We start from the raw sequence: 25,671 nt of genomic DNA, 5'->3' as shown, positions 1-25,671 counted from the left end.
ATATTTATTTCAATGAAATAATTTCTTGATAAAACTGATTGTTTTTGGCTAGGAATTTCTGTATTGTAATATTTAGGAAAAAAGATTACTTGTCCTAACCAAAAGCAGCAAATCTGCCTATTACAATACTGTGAATTGATCGAGGGTATGCCTTAACCCCAAGGAGGTGAGCACTGTTTAACTGATGCCAATAAGTCCTCGTTAGTATAGTGGTCAGTATCCCCGCCTGTCACGCAGGAGACCGGGGATCAATTCCCCGACGGGGAGGCGATTCCTTTTATTCACACAATTAAATAAAATGATGCACTTTCTAACATTGTAAAATATATCTGTCATTATCCTTGCCTATTCCGATTGAGAAAAAAGGTTGAATTCACAGATGGACAAAATGCTTACTGATGTGTTAACTGAAATTCAGAATATGCTCTGAATATTTCAATATGCACAGGCGTACCATCAAAAACACTTTACATCTGCATTCTCTTGGAAAATGAGATGAAGCAGTGGTGAATCCTAGGCTGCTGTTCCACTCGATTGGCACAATTTACAAGTAGAATGACTGCTTTTGGTTAGTAGTGACCCCTGGTGGCTAATAGTTATAAGCTGCAAATGATAAAGTGAGCTGATTATATATATATATATATAGATATATATAAATATATATATTGATAGTTAGAAAGATAGCCAGATAGACAGATCGATAGATAGATATTTATTTCAATGAAATAATTTCTTGATAAAACTGATTGTTTTTGGCTAGGAATTTCTGTATTGTAATATTTAGGAAAAAAGATTACTTGTCCTAACCAAAAGCAGCAAATCTGCCTATTACAATACTGTGAATTGATCGAGGGTATGCCTTAACCCCAAGGAGGTGAGCACTGTTCAACTGATGCCAATAAGTCCTCGTTAGTATAGTGGTCAGTATCCCCCCCTGTCACGCGGGAGACCGGGGTTCAATTCCCCGACGGGGAGGCAATTCCTTTTATTCACACAATTAAATAAAATGATGCACTTTCTAACATTGTAAAATATATCTGTCATTATCCTTGCCTATTCCAATTGAGAAAAAAAGGTTGAATTCACTGATGGACAAAATGCTTACTGATGTGTTGACTGAAATTCAGAATATGCTCTGAATATTTCAATATGCACAGGCGTACCATCAAAAACACTTTACATCTGCATTCTCTTGGAAAATGAGATGAAGCAGTGGTGAATCCTAGGCTGCTGTTCCACTCGATTGGCACAATTTACAAGTAGAATGACTGCTTTTGGTTAGTAGTGACCCCTGGTGGCTAATAGTTATAAGCTGCAAATGGTAAAGTGAGCTGATTATATATATATATATATATATATATATAAATATATATATTGATAGTTAGAAAGATAGCCAGATAGACAGATCGATAGATAGATATTTATTTCAATGAAATAATTTCTTGATAAAACTGATTGTTTTTGGCTAGGAATTTCTGTATTGTAATATTTAGGAAAAAAGATTACTTGTCCTAACCAAAAGCAGCAAATCTGCCTATTACAATACTGTGAATTGATCGAGGGTATGCCATAACCCCAAGGAGGTGAGCACTGTTTAACTGATGCCAATAAGTCCTCGTTAGTATAGTGGTCAGTATCCCCGCCTGTCACGCAGGAGACCGGGGATCAATTCCCTGACGGGGAGGCGATTCCTTTTATTCACACAATTAAATAAAATGATGCACTTTCTAACATTGTAAAATATATCTGTCATTATCCTTGCCTATTCGGATTGAGAAAAAAGGTTGAATTCACAGATGGACAAAATGCTTACTGATGTGTTAACTGAAATTCAGAATATGCTCTGAATATTTCAATATGCACAGGCGTACCATCAAAAACACTTTACATCTGCATTCTCTTGGAAAATGAGATGAAGCAGTGGTGAATCCTAGGCTGCTGTTCCACTCGATTGGCACAATTTACAAGTAGAATGACTGCTTTTGGTTAGTAGTGACCCCTGTGGCTAATAGTTATAAGCTGCAAATGATAAAGTGAGCTGATTATATATATATATATAGATATATATAAATATATATATTGATAGTTAGAAAGATAGCCAGATAGACAGATCGATAGATAGATATTTATTTCAATGAAATAATTTCTTGATAAAACTGATTGTTTTTGGCTAGGAATTTCTGTATTGTAATATTTAGGAAAAAAGATTACTTGTCCTAACCAAAAGCAGCAAATCTGCCTATTACAATACTGTGAATTGATCGAGGGTATGCCTTAACCCCAAGGAGGTGAGCACTGTTTAACTGATGCCAATAAGTCCTCGTTAGTATAGTGGTCAGTATCCCCGCCTGTCACGCAGGAGACCGGGGATCAATTCCCCGACGGGGAGGCGATTCCTTTTATTCACACAATTAAATAAAATGATGCACTTTCTAACATTGTAAAATATATCTGTCATTATCCTTGCCTATTCCGATTGAGAAAAAAGGTTGAATTCACAGATGGACAAAATGCTTACTGATGTGTTAACTGAAATTCAGAATATGCTCTGAATATTTCAATATGCACAGGCGTACCATCAAAAACACTTTACATCTGCATTCTCTTGGAAAATGAGATGAAGCAGTGGTGAATCCTAGGCTGCTGTTCCACTCGATTGGCACAATTTACAAGTAGAATGACTGCTTTTGGTTAGTAGTGACCCCTGGTGGCTAATAGTTATAAGCTGCAAATGATAAAGTGAGCTGATTATATATATACATATATATATATATATAAATATATATATTGATAGTTAGAAAGATAGCCAGATAGACAGATCGATAGATAGATATTTATTTCAATGAAATAATTTCTTGATAAAACTGATTGTTTTTGGCTAGGAATTTCTGTATTGTAATATTTAGGAAAAAAGATTACTTGTCCTAACCAAAAGCAGCAAATCTGCCTATTACAATACTGTGAATTGATCGAGGGTATGCCTTAACCCCAAGGAGGTGAGCACTGTTTAACTGATGCCAATAAGTCCTCGTTAGTATAGTGGTCAGTATCCCTGCCTGTCACGCAGGAGACCGGGGATCAATTCCCCGACGGGGAGCCGATTCCTTTTATTCACACAATTAAATAAAATGATGCACTTTCTAACATTGTAAAATATATCTGTCATTATCCTTGCCTATTCCGATTGAGAAAAAAGGTTGAATTCACAGATGGACAAAATGCTTACTGATGTGTTAACTGAAATTCAGAATATGCTCTGAATATTTCAATATGCACAGGCGTACCATCAAAAACACTTTACATCTGCATTCTCTTGGAAAATGAGATGAAGCAGTGGTGAATCCTAGGCTGCTGTTCCACTCGATTGGCACAATTTACAAGTAGAATGACTGCTTTTGGTTAGTAGTGACCCCTGTGGCTAATAGTTATAAGCTGCAAATGATAAAGTGAGCTGATTATATATATATATATAGATATATATAAATATATATATTGATAGTTAGAAAGATAGCCAGATAGACAGATCGATAGATAGATATTTATTTCAATGAAATAATTTCTTGATAAAACTGATTGTTTTTGGCTAGGAATTTCTGTATTGTAATATTTAGGAAAAAAGATTACTTGTCCTAACCAAAAGCAGCAAATCTGCCTATTACAATACTGTGAATTGATCGAGGGTATGCCTTAACCCCAAGGAGGTGAGCACTGTTTAACTGATGCCAATAAGTCCTCGTTAGTATAGTGGTCAGTATCCCCGCCTGTCACGCAGGAGACCGGGGATCAATTCCCCGACGGGGAGGCGATTCCTTTTATTCACACAATTAAATAAAATGATGCACTTTCTAACATTGTAAAATATATCTGTCATTATCCTTGCCTATTCCGATTGAGAAAAAAGGTTGAATTCACAGATGGACAAAATGCTTACTGATGTGTTAACTGAAATTCAGAATATGCTCTGAATATTTCAATATGCACAGGCGTACCATCAAAAACACTTTACATCTGCATTCTCTTGGAAAATGAGATGAAGCAGTGGTGAATCCTAGGCTGCTGTTCCACTCGATTGGCACAATTTACAAGTAGAATGACTGCTTTTGGTTAGTAGTGACCCCTGGTGGCTAATAGTTATAAGCTGCAAATGATAAAGTGAGCTGATTATATATATACATATATATATATATATAAATATATATATTGATAGTTAGAAAGATAGCCAGATAGACAGATCGATAGATAGATATTTATTTCAATGAAATAATTTCTTGATAAAACTGATTGTTTTTGGCTAGGAATTTCTGTATTGTAATATTTAGGAAAAAAGATTACTTGTCCTAACCAAAAGCAGCAAATCTGCCTATTACAATACTGTGAATTGATCGAGGGTATGCCTTAACCCCAAGGAGGTGAGCACTGTTTAACTGATGCCAATAAGTCCTCGTTAGTATAGTGGTCAGTATCCCTGCCTGTCACGCAGGAGACCGGGGATCAATTCCCCGACGGGGAGCCGATTCCTTTTATTCACACAATTAAATAAAATGATGCACTTTCTAACATTGTAAAATATATCTGTCATTATCCTTGCCTATTCCGATTGAGAAAAAAGGTTGAATTCACAGATGGACAAAATGCTTACTGATGTGTTAACTGAAATTCAGAATATGCTCTGAATATTTCAATATGCACAGGCGTACCATCAAAAACACTTTACATCTGCATTCTCTTGGAAAATGAGATGAAGCAGTGGTGAATCCTAGGCTGCTGTTCCACTCGATTGGCACAATTTACAAGTAGAATGACTGCTTTTGGTTAGTAGTGACCCCTGGTGGCTAATAGTTATAAGCTGCAAATGATAAAGTGAGCTGATTATATATATATATATAGATATATATAAATATATATATTGATAGTTAGAAAGATAGCCAGATAGACAGATCGATAGATAGATATTTATTTCAATGAAATAATTTCTTGATAAAACTGATTGTTTTTGGATAGGAATTTCTGTATTGTAATATTTAGGAAAAAAGATTACTTGTCCTAACCAAAAGCAGCAAATCTGCCTATTACAATACTGTGAATTGATCGAGGGTATGCCTTAACCCCAAGGAGGTGAGCACTGTTCAACTGATGCCAATAAGTGCTCGTTAGTATAGTGGTCAGTATCCCTGCCTGTCACGCGGGAGACCGGGGTTCAATTCCCCGACGGGGAGGCGATTCCTTTTATTCACACAATTAAATATAATGATGCACTTTCTAACATTGTAAAATATATCTGTCATTATCCTTGCCTATTCCGATTGAGAAAAAAGGTTGAATTCACAGATGGACAAAATGCTTACTGATGTGTTAACTGAAATTCAGAATATGCTCTGAATATTTCAATATGCACAGGCGTACCATCAAAAACACTTTACATCTGCATTCTCTTGGAAAATGAGATGAAGCAGTGGTGAATCCTAGGCTGCTGTTCCACTCGATTGGCACAATTTACAAGTAGAATGACTGCTTTTGGTTAGTAGTGACCCCTGGTGGCTAATAGTTATAAGCTGCAAATGGTAAAGTGAGCTGATTATATATATATATATAGATATATATAAATATATATATTGATAGTTAGAAAGATAGCCAGATAGACAGATCGATAGATAGATATTTATTTCAATGAAATAATTTCTTGATAAAACTGATTGTTTTTGGCTAGGAATTTCTGTATTGTAATATTTAGGAAAAAAGATTACTTGTCCTAACCAAAAGCAGCAAATCTGCCTATTACAATACTGTGAATTGATCGAGGGTATGCCTTAACCCCAAGGAGGTGAGCACTGTTCAACTGATGCCATTAAGTCCTCGTTAGTATAGTGGTCAGTATCCCCGCCTGTCACGCGGGAGACCGGGGTTCAATTCCCCGACGGGGAGGCGAATCCTTTTATTCACACAATTAAATAAAATGATGCACTTTCTAACATTGTAAAATATATCTGTCATTATCCTTGCCTATTCCAATTGAGAAAAAAGGTTGAATTCACTGATGGACAAAATGCTTACTGATGTGTTAACTGAAATTCAGAATATGCTCTGAATATTTCAATATGCACAGGCGTACCATCAAAAACACTTTACATCTGCATTCTCTTGGAAAATGAGATGAAGCAGTGGTGAATCCTAGGCTGCTGTTCCACTCGATTGGCACAATTTACAAGTAGAATGACTGCTTTTGGTTAGTAGTGACCCCTGGTGGCTAATAGTTATAAGCTGCAAATGGTAAAGTGAGCTGATTATATATATATATATAGATATATATAAATATATATATTGATAGTTAGAAAGATAGCCAGATAGACAGATCGATAGATAGATATTTATTTCAATGAAATCATTTCTTGATAAAACTGATTGTTTTTGGCTAGGAATTTCTGTATTGTAATATTTAGGAAAAAAGATTACTTGTCCTAACCAAAAGCAGCAAATCTGCCTATTACAATACTGTGAATTGATCGAGGGTATGCCTTAACCCCAAGGAGGTGAGCACTGTTTAACTGATGCCAATAAGTCCTCGTTAGTATAGTGGTCAGTATCCCCGCCTGTCACGCAGGAGACCGGGGATCAATTCCCCGACGGGGAGCCGATTCCTTTTATTCACACAATTAAATAAAATGATGCACTTTCTAACATTGTAAAATATATCTGTCATTATCCTTGCCTATTCCGATTGAGAAAAAAGGTTGAATTCACAGATGGACAAAATGCTTACTGATGTGTTAACTGAAATTCAGAATATGCTCTGAATATTTCAATATGCACAGGCGTACCATCAAAAACACTTTACATCTGCATTCTCTTGGAAAATGAGATGAAGCAGTGGTGAATCCTAGGCTGCTGTTCCACTCGATTGGCACAATTTACAAGTAGAATGACTGCTTTTGGTTAGTAGTGACCCCTGGTGGCTAATAGTTATAAGCTGCAAATGATAAAGTGAGCTGATTATATATATATATATAGATATATATAAATATATATATTGATAGTTAGAAAGATAGCCAGATAGACAGATCGATAGATAGATATTTATTTCAATGAAATAATTTCTTGATAAAACTGATTGTTTTTGGCTAGGAATTTCTGTATTGTAATATTTAGGAAAAAAGATTACTTGTCCTAACCAAAAGCAGCAAATCTGCCTATTACAATACTGTGAATTGATCGAGGGTATGCCTTAACCCCAAGGAGGTGAGCACTGTTCAACTGATGCCAATAAGTGCTCGTTAGTATAGTGGTCAGTATCCCTGCCTGTCACGCGGGAGACCGGGGTTCAATTACCCGACGGGGAGGCGATTCCTTTTATTCACACAATTAAATAAAATGATGCACTTTCTAACATTGTAAAATATATCTGTCATTATCCTTGCCTATTCCGATTGAGAAAAAAGGTTGAATTCACAGATGGACAAAATGCTTACTGATGTGTTAACTGAAATTCAGAATATGCTCTGAATATTTCAATATGCACAGGCGTACCATCAAAAACACTTTACATCTGCATTCTCTTGGAAAATGAGATGAAGCAGTGGTGAATCCTAGGCTGCTGTTCCACTCGATTGGCACAATTTACAAGTAGAATGACTGCTTTTGGTTAGTAGTGACCCCTGGTGGCTAATAGTTATAAGCTGCAAATGATAAAGTGAGCTGATTATATATATATATATATATAGATATATATAAATATATATATTGATAGTTAGAAAGATAGCCAGATAGACAGATCGATAGATAGATATTTATTTCAATGAAATAATTTCTTGATAAAACTGATTGTTTTTGGCTAGGAATTTCTGTATTGTAATATTTAGGAAAAAAGATTACTTGTCCTAACCAAAAGCAGCAAATCTGCCTATTACAATACTGTGAATTGATCGAGGGTATGCCTTAACCCCAAGGAGGTGAGCACTGTTCAACTGATGCCAATAAGTCCTCGTTAGTATAGTGGTCAGTATCCCTGCCTGTCACGCGGTAGACCGGGGTTCAATTCCCCGACGGGGAGGCGATTCCTTTTATTCACACAATTAAATAAAATGATGCACTTTCTAACATTGTAAAATATATCTGTCATTATCCTTGCCTATTCCGATTGAGAAAAAAGGTTGAATTCACTGATGGACAAAATGCTTACTGATGTGTTAACTGAAATTCAGAATATGCTCTGAATATTTCAATATGCACAGGCGTACCATCAAAAACACTTTACATCTGCATTCTCTTGGAAAATGAGATGAAGCAGTGGTGAATCCTAGGCTGCTGTTCCACTCGATTGGCACAATTTACAAGTAGAATGACTGCTTTTGGTTAGTAGTGACCCCTGGTGGCTAATAGTTATAAGCTGCAAATGGTAAAGTGAGCTGATTATATATATATATATAGATATATATAAATATATATATTGATAGTTAGAAAGATAGCCAGATAGACAGATCGATAGATAGATATTTATTTCAATGAAATCATTTCTTGATAAAACTGATTGTTTTTGGCTAGGAATTTCTGTATTGTAATATTTAGGAAAAAAGATTACTTGTCCTAACCAAAAGCAGCAAATCTGCCTATTACAATACTGTGAATTGATCGAGGGTATGCCTTAACCCCAAGGAGGTGAGCACTGTTCAACTGATGCCAATAAGTCCTCGTTAGTATAGTGGTCAGTATCCCCGCCTGTCACGCGGGAGACCGGGGATCAATTCCCCGACGGGGAGGCGATTCCTTTTATTCACACAATTAAATAAAATGATGCACTTTCTAACATTGTAAAATATATCTGTCATTATCCTTGCCTATTCCAATTGAGAAAAAAGGTTGAATTCACTGATGGACAAAATGCTTACTGATGTGTTAACTGAAATTCAGAATATGCTCTGAATATTTCAATATGCACAGGCGTACCATCAAAAACACTTTACATCTGCATTCTCTTGGAAAATGAGATGAAGCAGTGGTGAATCCTAGGCTGCTGTTCCACTCGATTGGCACAATTTACAAGTAGAATGACTGCTTTTGGTTAGTAGTGACCCCTGGTGGCTAATAGTTATAAGCTGCAAATGGTAAAGTGAGCTGATTATATATATATATATAGATATATATAAATATATATATTGATAGTTAGAAAGATAGCCAGATAGACAGATCGATAGATAGATATTTATTTCAATGAAATCATTTCTTGATAAAACTGATTGTTTTTGGCTAGGAATTTCTGTATTGTAATATTTAGGAAAAAAGATTACTTGTCCTAACCAAAAGCAGCAAATCTGCCTATTACAAAACAGTGAATTGATCGAGGGTATGCCTTAACCCCAAGGAGGGGAGCACTGTTTAACTGATGCCAATAAGTCCTCGTTAGTATAGTGGTCAGTATCCCCGCCTGTCACGCAGGAGACCGGGGATCAATTCCCCGACGGGGAGGCGATTCCTTTTATTCACACAATTAAATAAAATGATGCACTTTCTAACATTGTAAAATATATCTGTCATTATCCTTGCCTATTCCGATTGAGAAAAAAGGTTGAATTCACAGATGGACAAAATGCTTACTGATGTGTTAACTGAAATTCAGAATATGCTCTGAATATTTCAATATGCACAGGCGTACCATCAAAAACACTTTACATCTGCATTCTCTTGGAAAATGAGATGAAGCAGTGGTGAATCCTAGGCTGCTGTTCCACTCGATTGGCACAATTTACAAGTAGAATGACTGCTTTTGGTTAGTAGTGACCCCTGGTGGCTAATAGTTATAAGCTGCAAATGATACAGTGAGCTGATTATATATATATATATAGATATATATAAATATATATATTGATAGTTAGAAAGATAGCCAGATAGACAGATCGATAGATAGATATTTATTTCAATGAAATAATTTCTTGATAAAACTGATTGTTTTTGGCTAGGAATTTCTGTATTGTAATATTTAGGAAAAAAGATTACTTGTCCTAACCAAAAGCAGCAAATCTGCCTATTACAATACTGTGAATTGATCGAGGGTATGCATTAACCCAAAGGAGGTGAGCACTGTTTAACGGATGCCAATAAGTCCTCGTTAGTATAGTGGTCAGTATCCCCGCCTGTCACGCGGGAGACCGGGGTTCAATTCCCCGACGGGGAGGCGATTCATTTTATTCACACAATTAAATAAAATGATGTACTTTCTAACATTGTAAAATATATCTGTCATTATCCTTGCCTATTCCGATTGAGAAAAAAAGGTTGAATTCACTGATGGCACATATGACATCATTCATGACATGGTCAGTGACATCACTGATGACATCTCAAATGACATCACTGATGACATCACTGATGACATCTCAAATGACATCACTGATGACATCACTGATAAAATCTCATTTGACATTAATGATCACATCACTGATGACATCATTCATGTGATAATACGATGAACCTCTTCAGACTCTAATATAACCTTAGATACACTCAGTGTAAACAGACACTCACAGACTGTCACTCATCCATGGAGTTACTTACACACCTAGTCAGTCATGCAAAGAATCAATCACAGCTCCATTTTCACAACTATACAGTTATACACACCTTATTTATTCAAACATATACTAAAACATATTTACTCACTTATACAATCCTGGATACAAGAGCACAATGATCCATACAGCCACTCACACATTCACTGGCTCTTATGCACAGTTATTTATATATGTCAACTCTCACATGTACTGTATTTTACATATGTACTTACTTTGACATGTAGCACTGAGATATGTATTCACTCACCAATACAGTCATGCACACAGTCAACCGCCCATACAGCTGTTTCCACATGCACTTTTGAACCCATACATCTATGCACAGAGTCATACACCTCCCAGCCACCCACACACACTCTCAGTCTCCCATACAAATGCTTGGGCAACCAATCAATAACCCATATAGTTACTCATATAGCTAATGATCAACACATGCAGCAGTTTACAGAACAACAGACATAATGATGCACAAATTAAGACAGTTTAGTCACTAACCCATGCACTCAGTGAGACAAATTTAACCACTCACTCATACAGTCAGTCATGTACCTACTAAATCCTTCATCCAGACACTTATACATCCACTCATTCTTAAATATGTAAGACATATTTCAACTTTACAGAAAAATACAGTCACTGGATGTTGTCACCAGTTATGTCATCAGTGATGTCATTTGAGATGTCAGCAGTGATGTCATCAGTGATGTCATTTGAGATGTCATCAGTGATGTCATCAGTGATGTCACTGACCATGTCATGAATGATGTCATATGTGACATGATCAGCAGTGGATTGCGGGTGCGTGATATATAGTTAGTACCACTAACTATATATGGAATTTCATTGGTTTTGTGTGAGTAAAAACCTATGGTTTTTTCAGTGAATTTTCAAGGTTTTGTAAATGCAAATTCCTAACTATATATGGTCTATAACCTATGGTTTTTTCAATGAATATATATATATAATCAGCTCACTTTATCATTTGCAGCTTATAACTATTAGCCACCAGGGGTCACTACTAACCAAAAGCAGTCATTCTACTTGTAAATTGTGCCAATCGAGTGGAACAGCAGCCTAGGATTCACCACTGCTTCATCTCATTTTCCAAGAGAATGCAGATGTAAAGTGTTTTTGATGGTACGCCTGTGCATATTGAAATATTCAGAGCATATTCTGAATTTCAGTTAACACGTCAGTAAGCATTTTGGCCATCAGTGAATTCAACCTTTTTTTCTCAATCGGAATAGGCAAGGATAATGACAGATATATTTTACAATGTTAGAAAGTACATCATTTTATTTAATTGTGTGAATAAAATGAATCGCCTCCCCGTCGGGGAATTGAACCCCGGTCTCCCGCGTGACAGGCGGGGATACTGACCACTATACTAACGATGACTTATTGGCATCCGTTAAACAGTGCTCACCTCCTTGGGGTTAAGGCATACCCTCGATCAATTCACAGTATTGTAATAGGCAGATTTGCTGCTTTTGGTTAGGACAAGTAATCTTTTTTCCTAAATATTACAATACAGAAATTCCTAGCCAAAAACAATCAGTTTTATCAAGAAATTATTTCATTGAAATAAATATCTATCTATCGATCTGGCTATCTGGCTATCTTTCTAACTATCAATATATATATTTATATATATCTATATATATATATATAATCAGCTCACTTTATCATTTGCAGCTTATAACTATTAGCCACCAGGGGTCACTACTAACCAAAAGCAGTCATTCTACTTGTAAATTGTGCCAATCGAGTGGAACAGCAGCCTAGGATTCACCACTGCTTCATCTCATTTTCCAAGAGAATGCAGATGTAAAGTGTTTTTGATGGTAAGCCTGTGCATATTGAAATATTCAGAGCATATTCTGAATTTCAGTTAACATATCAGTAAGCATTTTGTCCATCTGTGAATTCAACCTTTTTTCTCAATCGGAATAGGCAAGGATAATGACAGATATATTTTACAATGTTAGAAAGTGCATCATTTTATTTAATTGTGTGAATAAAAGTAATCGCCTCCCCGTCGGGGAATTGATCCCCGGTCTCCTGCGTGACAGGCGGGGATACTGACCACTATACTAACGAGGACTTATTGGCATCAGTTAAACAGTGCTCACCTCCTTGGGGTTAAGGCATACCCTCGATCAATTCACAGTATTGTAATAGGCAGATTTGCTGCTTTTGGTTAGGACAAGTAATCTTTTTTCCTAAATATTACAATACAGAAATTCCTAGCCAAAAACAATCAGTTTTATCAAGAAATTATTTCTTTGAAATAAATATCTATCTATCGATCTGTCTATCTGGCTATCTTTCTAACTATCAATATATATATTTATATATATCTATATATATATATATAATCAGCTCACTTTACCATTTGCAGCTTATAACTATTAGCCACCAGGGGTCACTACTAACCAAAAGCAGTCATTCTACTTGTAAATTGTGCCAATCGAGTAGAACAGCAGCCTAGGATTCACCACTGCTTCATCTCATTTTCCAAGAGAATGCAGATGTAAAGTGTTTTTGATGGTACGCCTGTGCATATTGAAATATTCAGAGCATATTCTGAATTTCAGTTAACACATCAGTAAGCATTTTGGCCATCAGTGAATTCATCCTTTTTTCTCAATCGGAATAGGCAAGGATAATGACAGATATATTTTACAATGTTAGAAAGTACATCATTTTATTTAATTGTGTGAATAAAATGAATCGCCTCCCCGTCGGGGAATTGAACCCCGGTCTCCCGCGTGACAGGCGGGGATACTGACCACTATACTAACGAGGACTTATTGGCATCAGTTAAACAGTGCTCACCTCCTTGGGGTTAAGGCATACCCTCGATCAATTCACAGTATTGTAATAGGCAGATTTGCTGCTTTTGGTTAGGACAAGTAATCTTTTTTCCTAAATATTACAATACAGAAATTCTTAGCCAAAAACAATCAGTTTTATCAAGAAATTATTTCATTGAAATAAATATCTATCTATCGATCTGTCTATCTGGCTATCTTTCTAACTATCAATATATATATTTATATATATCTATATATATATATATATAATCAGCTCACTTTACCATTTGCAGCTTATAACTATTAGCCACCAGGGGTCACTACTAACCAAAAGCAGTCATTCTACTTGTAAATTGTGCCAATCGAGTGGAACAGCAGCCTAGGATTCACCACTGCTTCATCTCATTTTCCAAGAGAATGCAGATGTAAAGTGTTTTTGATGGTACGCCTGTGCATATTGAAATATTCAGAGCATATTCTGAATTTCAGTTAACACATCAGTAAGCATTTTGGCCATCAGTGAATTCAACCTTTTTTCTCAATCAGAATAGGCAAGGATAATGACAGATATATTTTACAATGTTAGAAAGTACATCATTTTATTTAATTGTGTGAATAAAATGAATCGCCTCCCCGTCGGGGAATTGAACCCCGGTCTCCCGCGTGACAGGCGGGGATACTGACCACTATACTAACGAGGACTTATTGGCATCCGTTAAACAGTGCTCACCTCCTTGGGGTTAAGGCATACCCTCGATCAATTCACAGTATTGTAATAGGCAGATTTGCTGCTTTTGGTTAGGACAAGTAATCTTTTTTCCTAAATATTACAATACAGAAATTCCTAGCCAAAAACAATCAGTTTTATCAAGAAATTATTTCATTGAAATAAATATCTATCTATCGATCTGGCTATCTGGCTATCTTTCTAACTATCAATATATATATTTATATATATCTATATATATATATATAATCAGCTCACTTTATCATTTGCAGCTTATAACTATTAGCCACCAGGGGTCACTACTAACCAAAAGCAGTCATTCTACTTGTAAATTGTGCCAATCGAGTGGAACAGCAGCCTAGGATTCACCACTGCTTCATCTCATTTTCCAAGAGAATGCAGATGTAAAGTGTTTTTGATGGTACGCCTGTGCATATTGAAATATTCAGAGCATATTCTGAATTTCAGTTAACACATCAGTAAGCATTTTGTCCATCTGTGAATTCAACCTTTTTTCTCAATCGGAATAGGCAAGGATAATGACAGATATATTTTACAATGTTAGAAAGTGCATCATTTTATTTAATTGTGTGAATAAAAGGAATTGCCTCCCCGTCGGGGAATTGATCCCCGGTCTCCTGCGTGACAGGCGGGGATACTGACCACTATACTAACGAGGACTTATTGGCATCAGTTAAACAGTGCTCACCTCCTTGGGGTTAAGGCATACCCTCGATCAATTCACAGTATTGTAATAGGCAGATTTGCTGCTTTTGGTTAGGACAAGTAATCTTTTTTCCTAAATATTACAATACAGAAATTCCTAGCCAAAAACAATCAGTTTTATCAAGAAATTATTTCATTGAAATAAATATCTATCTATCGATCTGTCTATCTGGCTATCTTTCTAACTATCAATATATATATTTATATATATCTATATATATATATATAATCAGCTCACTTTACCATTTGCAGCTTATAACTATTAGCCACCAGGGGTCACTACTAACCAAAAGCAGTCATTCTACTTGTAAATTGTGCCAATCGAGTGGAACAGCAGCCTAGGATTCACCACTGCTTCATCTCATTTTCCAAGAGAATGCAGATGTAAAGTGTTTTTGATGGTACGCCTGTGCATATTGAAATATTCAGAGCATATTCTGAATTTCAGTTAACACATCAGTAAGCATTTTGGCCATCAGTGAATTCAACCTTTTTTCTCAATCAGAATAGGCAAGGATAATGACAGATATATTTTACAATGTTAGAAAGTACATCATTTTATTTAATTGTGTGAATAAAATGAATCGCCTCCCCGTCAGGGAATTGAACCCCGGTCTCCCGCGTGACAGGCGGGGATACTGACCACTATACTAACGAGGACTTATTGGCATCCGTTAAACAGTGCTCACCTCCTTGGGGTTAAGGCATACCCTCGATCAATTCACAGTATTGTAATAGGCAGATTTGCTGCTTTTGGTTAGGACAAGTAATCTTTTTTCCTAAATATTACAATACAGAAATTCCTAGCCAAAAACAATCAGTTTTATCAAGAAATGATTTCATTGAAATAAATATCTATCTATCGATCTGTCTATCTGGCTATCTTTCTAACTATCAATATATATATTTATATATATCTATATATATATATATAATCAGCTCACTTTACCATTTGCAGCTTATAACTATTAGCCACCAGGGGTCACTACTAACCAAAAGCAGTCATTCTACTTGTAAATTGTGCCAATCGAGTGGAACAGCAGCCTAGGATTCACCACTGCTTCATCTCATTTTCCAAGAGAATGCAGATGTAAAGTGTTTTTGATGGTACGCCTGTGCATATTGAAATATTCAGAGCATATTCTGAATTTCAGTTAACACATCAGTAAGCATTTTGTCCATCTGTGAATTCAACCTTTTTTCTCAATCGGAATAGGCAAGGATAATGACAGATATATTTTACAATGTTAGAAAGTGCATCATTTTATTTAATTGTGTGAATAAAAGGAATTGCCTCCCCGTCGGGGAATTGATCCCCGGTCTCCTGCGTGACAGGCGGGGATACTGACCACTATACTAACGAGGACTTATTGGCATCAGATAAACAGTGCTCACCTCCTTGGGGTTAAGGCATACCCTCGATCAATTCACAGTATTGTAATAGGCAGATTTGCTGCTTTTGGTTAGGACAAGTAATCTTTTTTCCTAAATATTACAATACAGAAATTCTTAGCCAAAAACAATCATTTTTATCAAGAAATTATTTCATTGAAATAAATATCTATCTATCGATCTGTCTATCTGGCTATCTTTCTAACTATCAATATATATATTTATATATATCTATATATATATATATAATCAGCTCACTTTACCATTTGCAGCTTATAACTATTAGCCACCAGGGGTCACTACTAACCAAAAGCAGTCATTCTACTTGTAAATTGTGCCAATCGAGTGGAACAGCAGCCTAGGATTCACCACTGCTTCATCTCATTTTCCAAGAGAATGCAGATGTAAAGTGTTTTTGATGGTACGCCTGTGCATATTGAAATATTCAGAGCATATTCTGAATTTCAGTTAACACATCAGTAAGCATTTTGGCCATCAGAGAATTCAACCTTTTTTCTCAATCAGAATAGGCAAGGATAATGACAGATATATTTTACAATGTTAGAAAGTACATCATTTTATTTAATTGTGTGAATAAAATGAATCGCCTCCCCGTCGGAGAATTGAACCCCGGTCTCCCGCGTGACAGGCGGGGATACTGACCACTATACTAACGAGGACTTATTGGCATCAGTTAAACAGTGCTCACCTCCTTGGGGTTAAGGCATACCCTCGATCAATTCACAGTATTGTAATAGGCAGATTTGCTGCTTTTGGTTAGGACAAGTAATCTTTTTTCCTAAATATTACAATACAGAAATTCCTAGCCAAAAACAATCAGTTTTATCAAGAAATTATTTCATTGAAATAAATATCTATCTATCGATCTGTCTATCTGGCTATCTTTCTAACTATCAATATATATATTTATATATATCTATATATATATATATAATCAGCTCACTTTACCATTTGCAGCTTATAACTATTAGCCACCAGGGGTCACTACTAACCAAAAGCAGTCATTCTACTTGTAAATTGTGCCAATCGAGTGGAACAGCAGCCTAGGATTCACCACTGCTTCATCTCATTTTCCAAGAGAATGCAGATGTAAAGTGTTTTTGATGGTACGCCTGTGCATATTGAAATATTCAGAGCATATTCTGAATTTCAGTTAACACATCAGTAAGCATTTTGTCCATCTGTGAATTCAACCTTTTTTCTCAATCGGAATAGGCAAGGATAATGACGGATATATTTTACAATGTTAGAAAGTGCATCATTTTATTTAATTGTGTGAATAAAAGGAATTGCCTCCCCGTCGGGGAATTGATCCCCGGTCTCCTGCGTGACAGGCGGGGATACTGACCACTATACTAACGAGGACTTATTGGCATCAGTTAAACAGTGCTCACCTCCTTGGGGTTAAGGCATACCCTCGATCAATTCACAGTATTGTAATAGGCAGATTTGCTGCTTTTGGTTAGGACAAGTAATCTTTTTTCCTAAATATTACAATACAGAAATTCTTAGCCAAAAACAATCAGTTTTATCAAGAAATTATTTCATTAAAATAAATATCTATCTATCGATCTGTCTATCTGGCTATCTTTCTAACTATCAATATATATATTTATATATATCTATATATATATATATAATCAGCTCACTTTACCATTTGCAGCTTATAACTATTAGCCACCAGGGGTCACTACTAACCAAAAGCAGTCATTCTACTTGTAAATTGTGCCAATCGAGTGGAACAGCAGCCTAGGATTCACCACTGCTTCATCTCATTTTCCAAGAGAATGCAGATGTAAAGTGTTTTTGATGGTACGCCTGTGCATATTGAAATATTCAGAGCATATTCTAAATTTCAGTTAACACATCAGTAAGCATTTTGGCCATCAGTGAATTCAACCATTTTTCTCAATCAGAATAGGCAAGGATAATGACAGATATATTTTACAATGTTAGAAAGTACATCATTTTATTTAATTGTGTGAATAAAATGAATCGCCTCCCCGTCGGGGAATTGAACCCCGGTCTCCCGCGTGACAGGCGGGGATACTGACCACTATACTAACGAGGACTTATTGGCATCAGTTAAACAGTGCTCACCTCCTTGGGGTTAAGGCACACCCTCGATCAATTCACAGTATTGTAATAGGCAGATTTGCTGCTTTTGGTTAGGACAAGTAATCTTTTTTCCTAAATATTACAATACAGAAATTCCTAGCCAAAAACAATCAGTTTTATCAAGAAATTATTTCATTGAAATAAATATCTATCTATCGATCTGTCTATCTGGCTATCTTTCTAACTATCAATATATATATTTATATATATCTATATATATATATATATAATCAGCTCACTTTACCATTTGCAGCTTATAACTATTAGCCACCAGGGGTCACTACTAACCAAAAACAGTCATTCTACTTGTAAATTGTGCCAATCGAGTGGAACAGCAGCCTAGGATTCACCACTGCTTCATCTCATTTTCCAAGAGAATGCAGATGTAAAGTGTTTTTGATGGTACGTCTGTGCATATTGAAATATTCAGAGCATATTCTGAATTTCAGTTAACACATCAGTAAGCATTTTGTCCATCAGTGAATTCAACCTTTTTTCTCAATCGGAATAGGCAAGGATAATGACAGATATATTTTACAATGTTAGAAAGTACATCATTTTATTTAATTGTGTGAATAAAATGAATCGCCTCCCCGTCGGAGAATTGAACCCCGGTCTCCCGCGTGACAGGCGGGGATACTGACCACTATACTAACGAGGACTTATTGGCATCAGTTAAACAGTGCTCACCTCCTTGGGGTTAAGGCATACCCTCGATCAATTCACAGTATTGTAATAGGCAGATTTGCTGCTTTTGGTTAGGACAAGTAATCTTTTTTCCTAAATATTACAATACAGAAATTCCTAGCCAAAAACAATCAGTTTTATCAAGAAATTATTTCATTGAATTAAATATCTATCTATCGATCTGTCTATCTGGCTATCTTTCTAACTATCAATATATATATATTTATATATATCTATATATATATATATAATCAGCTCACTTTACCATTTGCAGCTTATAACTATTAGCCACCAGGGGTCACTACTAACCAAAAGCAGTCATTCTACTTGTAAATTGTGCCAATCGAGTGGAACAGCAGCCTAGGATTCACCACTGCTTCATCTCATTTTCCAAGAGAATGCAGATGTAAAGTGTTTTTGATGGTACGCCTGTGCATATTGAAATATTCAGAGCATATTCTGAATTTCAGTTAACACATCAGTAAGCATTTTGTCCATCTGTGAATTCAACCTTTTTTCTCAATCGGAATAGGCAAGGATAATGACAGATATATTTTACAATGTTAGAAAGTGCATCATTTTATTTAATTGTGTGAATAAAAGGAATTGCCTCCCCGTCGGGGAATTGATCCCCGGTCTCCTGCGTGACAGGCGGGGATACTGACCACTATACTAACGAGGACTTATTGGCATCAGTTAAACAGTGCTCACCTCCTTGGGGTTAAGGCATACCCTCGATCAATTCACAGTATTGTAATAGGCAGATTTGCTGCTTTTGGTTAGGACAAGTAATCTTTTTTCCTAAATATTACAATACAGAAATTCTTAGCCAAAAACAATCAGTTTTATCAAGAAATTATTTCATTGAAATAAATATCTATCTATCGATCTGTGTATCTGGCTATCTTTCTAACTATCAATATATATATATTTATATATATCTATATATATATATATAATCAGCTCACTTTACCATTTGCAGCTTATAACTATTAGCCACCAGGGGTCACTACTAACCAAAAGCAGTCATTCTACTTGTAAATTGTGCCAATCGAGTGGAACAGCAGCCTAAGATTCACCACTGCTTCATCTCATTTTCCAAGAGAATGCAGATGTAAAGTGTTTTTGATGGTACGCCTGTGCAAATTGAAATATTCAGAGCATATTCTGAATTTCAGTTAACACATCAGTAAGCATTTTGGCCATCAGTGAATTCAACCTTCTTTCTCAATCAGAATAGGCAAGGATAATGACAGATATATTTTACAATGTTAGAAAGTACATCATTTTATTTAATTGTGTGAATAAAATGAATCGCCTCCCCGTCGGGGAATTGAACCCCGGTCTCCCGCGTGACAGGCGGGGATACTGACCACTATACTAACGAGGACTTATTGGCATCAGTTAAACAGTGCTCACCTCCTTGGCGTTAAGGCATACCCTCGATCAATTCACAGTATTGTAATAGGCAGATTTGCTGCTTTTGGTTAGGACAAGTAATCTTTTTTCCTAAATATTACAATACAGAAATTCCTAGCCAAAAACAATCAGTTTTATCAAGAAATTATTTTATTGAAATAAATATCTATCTATCGATCTGTCTATCTGGCTATCTTTCTAACTATCAATATATATATTTATATATATCTATATATATATATATAATCAGCTCACTTTACCATTTGCAGCTTATAACTATTAGCCACCAGGGGTCACTACTAACCAAAAGCAGTCATTCTACTTGTAAATTGTGCCAATCGAGTGGAACAGCAGCCTAGGATTCACCACTGCTTCATCTCATTTTCCAAGAGAATGCAGATGTAAAGTGTTTTTGATGGTACGCCTGTGCATATTGAAATATTCAGAGCATATTCTGAATTTCAGTTAACACATCAGTAAGCATTTTGGCCATCAGTGAATTCAACCTTTTTTCTCAATCAGAATAGGCAAGGATAATGACAGATATATTTTACAATGTTAGAAAGTACATCATTTTATTTAATTGTGTGAATAAAATGAATTGCCTCCCCGTCGGGGAATTGATCCCCGGTCTCCTGCATGACAGGCGGGGATACTGACCACTATACTAACGAGGACTTATTGGCATCAGTTAAACAGTGCTCACCTCCTTGGGGTTAAGGCATACCCTCGATCAATTCACAGTATTGTAATAGGCAGATTTGCTGCTTTTGGTTAGGACAAGTAATCTTTTTTCCTAAATATTACAATACAGAAATTCTTAGCCAAAAACAATCAGTTTTATCAAGAAATTATTTCATTAAAATAAATATCTATCTATCGATCTGTCTATCTGGCTATCTTTCTAACTATCAATATATATATTTATATATATCTATATATATATATATAATCAGCTCACTTTACCATTTGCAGCTTATAACTATTAGCCACCAGGGGTCACTACTAACCAAAGGCAGTCATTCTACTTGTAAATTGTGCCAATCGAGTGGAACAGCAGCCTAGGATTCACCACTGCTTCATCTCATTTTCCAAGAGAATGCAGATGTAAAGTGTTTTTGATGGTACGCCTGTGCATATTGAAATATTCAGAGCATATTCTGAATTTCAGTTAACACATCAGTAAGCATTTTGGCCATCAGTGAATTCAACCATTTTTCTCAATCAGAATAGGCAAGGATAATGACAGATATATTTTACAATGTTAGAAAGTACATCATTTTATTTAATTGTGTGAATAAAATGAATCGCCTCCCCGTCGGGGAATTGAACCCCGGTCTCCCGCGTGACAGGCGGGGATACTGACCACTATACTAACGAGGACTTATTGGCATCAGTTAAACAGTGCTCACCTCCTTGGGGTTAAGGCACACCCTCGATCAATTCACAGTATTGTAATAGGCAGATTTGCTGCTTTTGGTTAGGACAAGTAATCTTTTTTCCTAAATATTACAATACAGAAATTCCTAGCCAAAAACAATCAGTTTTATCAAGAAATTATTTCATTGAAATAAATATCTATCTATCGATCTGTCTATCTGGCTATCTTTCTAACTATCAATATATATATTTATATATATCTATATATATATATATATAATCAGCTCACTTTACCATTTGCAGCTTATAACTATTAGCCACCAGGGGTCACTACTAACCAAAAGCAGTCATTCTACTTGTAAATTGTGCCAATCGAGTGGAACAGCAGCCTAGGATTCACCACTGCTTCATCTCATTTTCCAAGAGAATGCAGATGTAAAGTGTTTTTGATGGTACGCCTGTGCATATTGAAATATTCAGAGCATATTCTGAATTTCAGTTAACACATCAGTAAGCATTTTGGCCATCAGAGAATTCAACCTTTTTTCTCAATCAGAATAGGCAAGGATAATGACAGATATATTTTACAATGTTAGAAAGTACATCATTTTATTTAATTGTGTGAATAAAATGAATCGCCTCCCCGTCGGAGAATTGAACCCCGGTCTCCCGCGTGACAGGCGGGGATACTGACCACTATACTAACGAGGACTTATTGGCATCAGTTAATCAGTGCTCACCTCCTTGGGGTTAAGGCATACCCTCGATCAATTCACAGTATTGTAATAGGCAGATTTGCTGCTTTTGGTTAGGACAAGTAATCTTTTTTCCTAAATATTACAATACAGAAATTCCTAGCCAAAAACAATCAGTTTTATCAAGAAATTATTTCATTGAAATAAATATCTATCTATCGATCTGTCTATCTGGCTATCTTTCTAACTATCAATATATATATTTATATATATCTATATATATATATATAATCAGCTCACTTTACCATTTGCAGCTTATAACTATTAGCCACCAGGGGTCACTACTAACCAAAAGCAGTCATTCTACTTGTAAATTGTGCCAATCGAGTGGAACAGCAGCCTAGGATTCACCACTGCTTCATCTCATTTTCCAAGAGAATGCAGATGTAAAGTGTTTTTGATGGTACGCCTGTGCATATTGAAATATTCAGAGCATATTCTGAATTTCAGTTAACACATCAGTAAGCATTTTGTCCATCTGTGAATTCAACCTTTTTTCTCAATCGGAATAGGCAAGGATAATGACGGATATATTTTACAATGTTAGAAAGTGCATCATTTTATTTAATTGTGTGAATAAAAGGAATTGCCTCCCCGTCGGGGAATTGATCCCCGGTCTCCTGCGTGACAGGCGGGGATACTGACCACTATACTAACGAGGACTTATTGGCATCAGTTAAACAGTGCTCACCTCCTTGGGGTTAAGGCATACCCTCGATCAATTCACAGTATTGTAATAGGCAGATTTGCTGCTTTTGGTTAGGACAAGTAATCTTTTTTCCTAAATATTACAATACAGAAATTCTTAGCCAAAAACAATCAGTTTTATCAAGAAATTATTTCATTAAAATAAATATCTATCTATCGATCTGTCTATCTGGCTATCTTTCTAACTATCAATATATATATTTATATATATCTATATATATATATATAATCAGCTCACTTTACCATTTGCAGCTTATAACTATTAGCCACCAGGGGTCACTACTAACCAAAAGCAGTCATTCTACTTGTAAATTGTGCCAATCGAGTGGAACAGCAGCCTAGGATTCACCACTGCTTCATCTCATTTTCCAAGAGAATGCAGATGTAAAGTGTTTTTGATGGTACGCCTGTGCATATTGAAATATTCAGAGCATATTCTAAATTTCAGTTAACACATCAGTAAGCATTTTGGCCATCAGTGAATTCAACCATTTTTCTCAATCAGAATAGGCAAGGATAATGACAGATATATTTTACAATGTTAGAAAGTACATCATTTTATTTAATTGTGTGAATAAAATGAATCGCCTCCCCGTCGGGGAATTGAACCCCGGTCTCCCGCGTGACAGGCGGGGATACTGACCACTATACTAACGAGGACTTATTGGCATCAGTTAAACAGTGCTCACCTCCTTGGGGTTAAGGCACACCCTCGATCAATTCACAGTATTGTAATAGGCAGATTTGCTGCTTTTGGTTAGGACAAGTAATCTTTTTTCCTAAATATTACAATACAGAAATTCCTAGCCAAAAACAATCAGTTTTATCAAGAAATTATTTCATTAAAATAAATATCTATCTATCGATCTGTCTATCTGGCTATCTTTCTAACTATCAATATATATATTTATATATATCTATATATATATATATAATCAGCTCACTTTACCATTTGCAGCTTATAACTATTAGCCACCAGGGGTCACTACTAACCAAAAGCAGTCATTCTACTTGTAAATTGTGCCAATCGAGTGGAACAGCAGCCTAGGATTCACCACTGCTTCATCTCATTTTCCAAGAGAATGCAGATGTAAAGTGTTTTTGATGGTACGCCTGTGCATATTGAAATATTCAGAGCATATTCTAAATTTCAGTTAACACATCAGTAAGCATTTTGGCCATCAGTGAATTCAACCATTTTTCTCAATCAGAATAGGCAAGGATAATGACAGATATATTTTACAATGTTAGAAAGTACATCATTTTATTTAATTGTGTGAATAAAATGAATCGCCTCCCCGTCGGGGAATTGAACCCCGGTCTCCCGCGTGACAGGCGGGGATACTGACCACTATACTAACGAGGACTTATTGGCATCAGTTAAACAGTGCTCACCTCCTTGGGGTTAAGGCACACCCTCGATCAATTCACAGTATTGTAATAGGCAGATTTGCTGCTTTTGGTTAGGACAAGTAATCTTTTTTCCTAAATATTACAATACAGAAATTCCTAGCCAAAAACAATCAGTTTTATCAAGAAATTATTTCATTGAAATAAATATCTATCTATCGATCTGTCTATCTGGCTATCTTTCTAACTATCAATATATATATTTATATATATCTATATATATATATATATAATCAGCTCACTTTACCATTTGCAGCTTATAACTATTAGCCACCAGGGGTCACTACTAACCAAAAGCAGTCATTCTACTTGTAAATTGTGCCAATCGAGTGGAACAGCAGCCTAGGATTCACCACTGCTTCATCTCATTTTCCAAGAGAATGCAGATGTAAAGTGTTTTTGATGGTACGTCTGTGCATATTGAAATATTCAGAGCATATTCTGAATTTCAGTTAACACATCAGTAAGCATTTTGTCCATCAGTGAATTCAACCTTTTTTCTCAATCGGAATAGGCAAGGATAATGACAGATATATTTTACAATGTTAGAAAGTACATCATTTTATTTAATTGTGTGAATAAAATGAATCGCCTCACCCGTCGGAGAATTGAACCCCGGTCTCCCGCGTGACAGGCGGGGATACTGACCACTATACTAACGAGGACTTATTGGCATCAGTTAAACAGTGCTCACCTCCTTGGGGTTAAGGCATACCCTCGATCAATTCACAGTATTGTAATAGGCAGATTTGCTGCTTTTGGTTAGGACAAGTAATCTTTTTTCCTAAATATTACAATACAGAAATTCCTAGCCAAAAACAATCAGTTTTATCAAGAAATTATTTCATTGAATTAAATATCTATCTATCGATCTGTCTATCTGGCTATCTTTCTAACTATCAATATATATATATTTATATATATCTATATATATATATATAATCAGCTCACTT

General features: G+C 35.8%; 16 non-coding genes across 16 annotated transcripts; 5 read left to right on the top strand and 11 right to left on the bottom strand.

Annotated features, from left to right (window-relative positions):
• Positions 1-3,025: 3,025 nt before the first annotated feature.
• On the top strand, positions 3,026-3,097 carry TRNAD-GUC (transfer RNA aspartic acid (anticodon GUC)). Its single transcript has one exon. It is a non-coding gene; the product is annotated as a tRNA-Asp (tRNA).
• Positions 3,098-4,438: 1,341 nt separating this feature from the next.
• On the top strand, positions 4,439-4,510 carry TRNAD-GUC (transfer RNA aspartic acid (anticodon GUC)). The gene has a single exon. It is a non-coding gene; the product is annotated as a tRNA-Asp (tRNA).
• Positions 4,511-5,850: 1,340 nt separating this feature from the next.
• Positions 5,851-5,922, top strand: TRNAD-GUC (transfer RNA aspartic acid (anticodon GUC)). The gene has a single exon. It is a non-coding gene; the product is annotated as a tRNA-Asp (tRNA).
• A 2,756-nt stretch (positions 5,923-8,678) lies between these two features.
• Positions 8,679-8,750, top strand: TRNAD-GUC (transfer RNA aspartic acid (anticodon GUC)). The gene has a single exon. It is a non-coding gene; the product is annotated as a tRNA-Asp (tRNA).
• Positions 8,751-10,090: 1,340 nt separating this feature from the next.
• On the top strand, positions 10,091-10,162 carry TRNAD-GUC (transfer RNA aspartic acid (anticodon GUC)). The gene has a single exon. It is a non-coding gene; the product is annotated as a tRNA-Asp (tRNA).
• Positions 10,163-13,296: 3,134 nt separating this feature from the next.
• On the bottom strand, positions 13,297-13,368 carry TRNAD-GUC (transfer RNA aspartic acid (anticodon GUC)). Its single transcript has one exon. It is a non-coding gene; the product is annotated as a tRNA-Asp (tRNA).
• A 636-nt stretch (positions 13,369-14,004) lies between these two features.
• Positions 14,005-14,076, bottom strand: TRNAD-GUC (transfer RNA aspartic acid (anticodon GUC)). Its single transcript has one exon. It is a non-coding gene; the product is annotated as a tRNA-Asp (tRNA).
• A 1,340-nt stretch (positions 14,077-15,416) lies between these two features.
• Positions 15,417-15,488, bottom strand: TRNAD-GUC (transfer RNA aspartic acid (anticodon GUC)). The gene has a single exon. It is a non-coding gene; the product is annotated as a tRNA-Asp (tRNA).
• A 1,340-nt stretch (positions 15,489-16,828) lies between these two features.
• Positions 16,829-16,900, bottom strand: TRNAD-GUC (transfer RNA aspartic acid (anticodon GUC)). Its single transcript has one exon. It is a non-coding gene; the product is annotated as a tRNA-Asp (tRNA).
• A 1,340-nt stretch (positions 16,901-18,240) lies between these two features.
• Positions 18,241-18,312, bottom strand: TRNAD-GUC (transfer RNA aspartic acid (anticodon GUC)). The gene has a single exon. It is a non-coding gene; the product is annotated as a tRNA-Asp (tRNA).
• A 636-nt stretch (positions 18,313-18,948) lies between these two features.
• Positions 18,949-19,020, bottom strand: TRNAD-GUC (transfer RNA aspartic acid (anticodon GUC)). Its single transcript has one exon. It is a non-coding gene; the product is annotated as a tRNA-Asp (tRNA).
• Positions 19,021-20,364: 1,344 nt separating this feature from the next.
• TRNAD-GUC (transfer RNA aspartic acid (anticodon GUC)) lies at positions 20,365-20,436 on the bottom strand. The gene has a single exon. It is a non-coding gene; the product is annotated as a tRNA-Asp (tRNA).
• A 1,340-nt stretch (positions 20,437-21,776) lies between these two features.
• TRNAD-GUC (transfer RNA aspartic acid (anticodon GUC)) lies at positions 21,777-21,848 on the bottom strand. The gene has a single exon. It is a non-coding gene; the product is annotated as a tRNA-Asp (tRNA).
• A 636-nt stretch (positions 21,849-22,484) lies between these two features.
• TRNAD-GUC (transfer RNA aspartic acid (anticodon GUC)) lies at positions 22,485-22,556 on the bottom strand. The gene has a single exon. It is a non-coding gene; the product is annotated as a tRNA-Asp (tRNA).
• Positions 22,557-23,896: 1,340 nt separating this feature from the next.
• TRNAD-GUC (transfer RNA aspartic acid (anticodon GUC)) lies at positions 23,897-23,968 on the bottom strand. The gene has a single exon. It is a non-coding gene; the product is annotated as a tRNA-Asp (tRNA).
• Positions 23,969-24,602: 634 nt separating this feature from the next.
• Positions 24,603-24,674, bottom strand: TRNAD-GUC (transfer RNA aspartic acid (anticodon GUC)). Its single transcript has one exon. It is a non-coding gene; the product is annotated as a tRNA-Asp (tRNA).
• Positions 24,675-25,671: the final 997 nt, after the last annotated feature.

Source organism: Lissotriton helveticus, chromosome 1_2, assembly GCF_964261635.1.
Source record: "Lissotriton helveticus chromosome 1_2, aLisHel1.1, whole genome shotgun sequence".
Classification (NCBI taxonomy): domain Eukaryota; kingdom Metazoa; phylum Chordata; class Amphibia; order Caudata; family Salamandridae; genus Lissotriton; species Lissotriton helveticus.
This window is presented reverse-complemented; position numbering and strand designations above follow the sequence as displayed.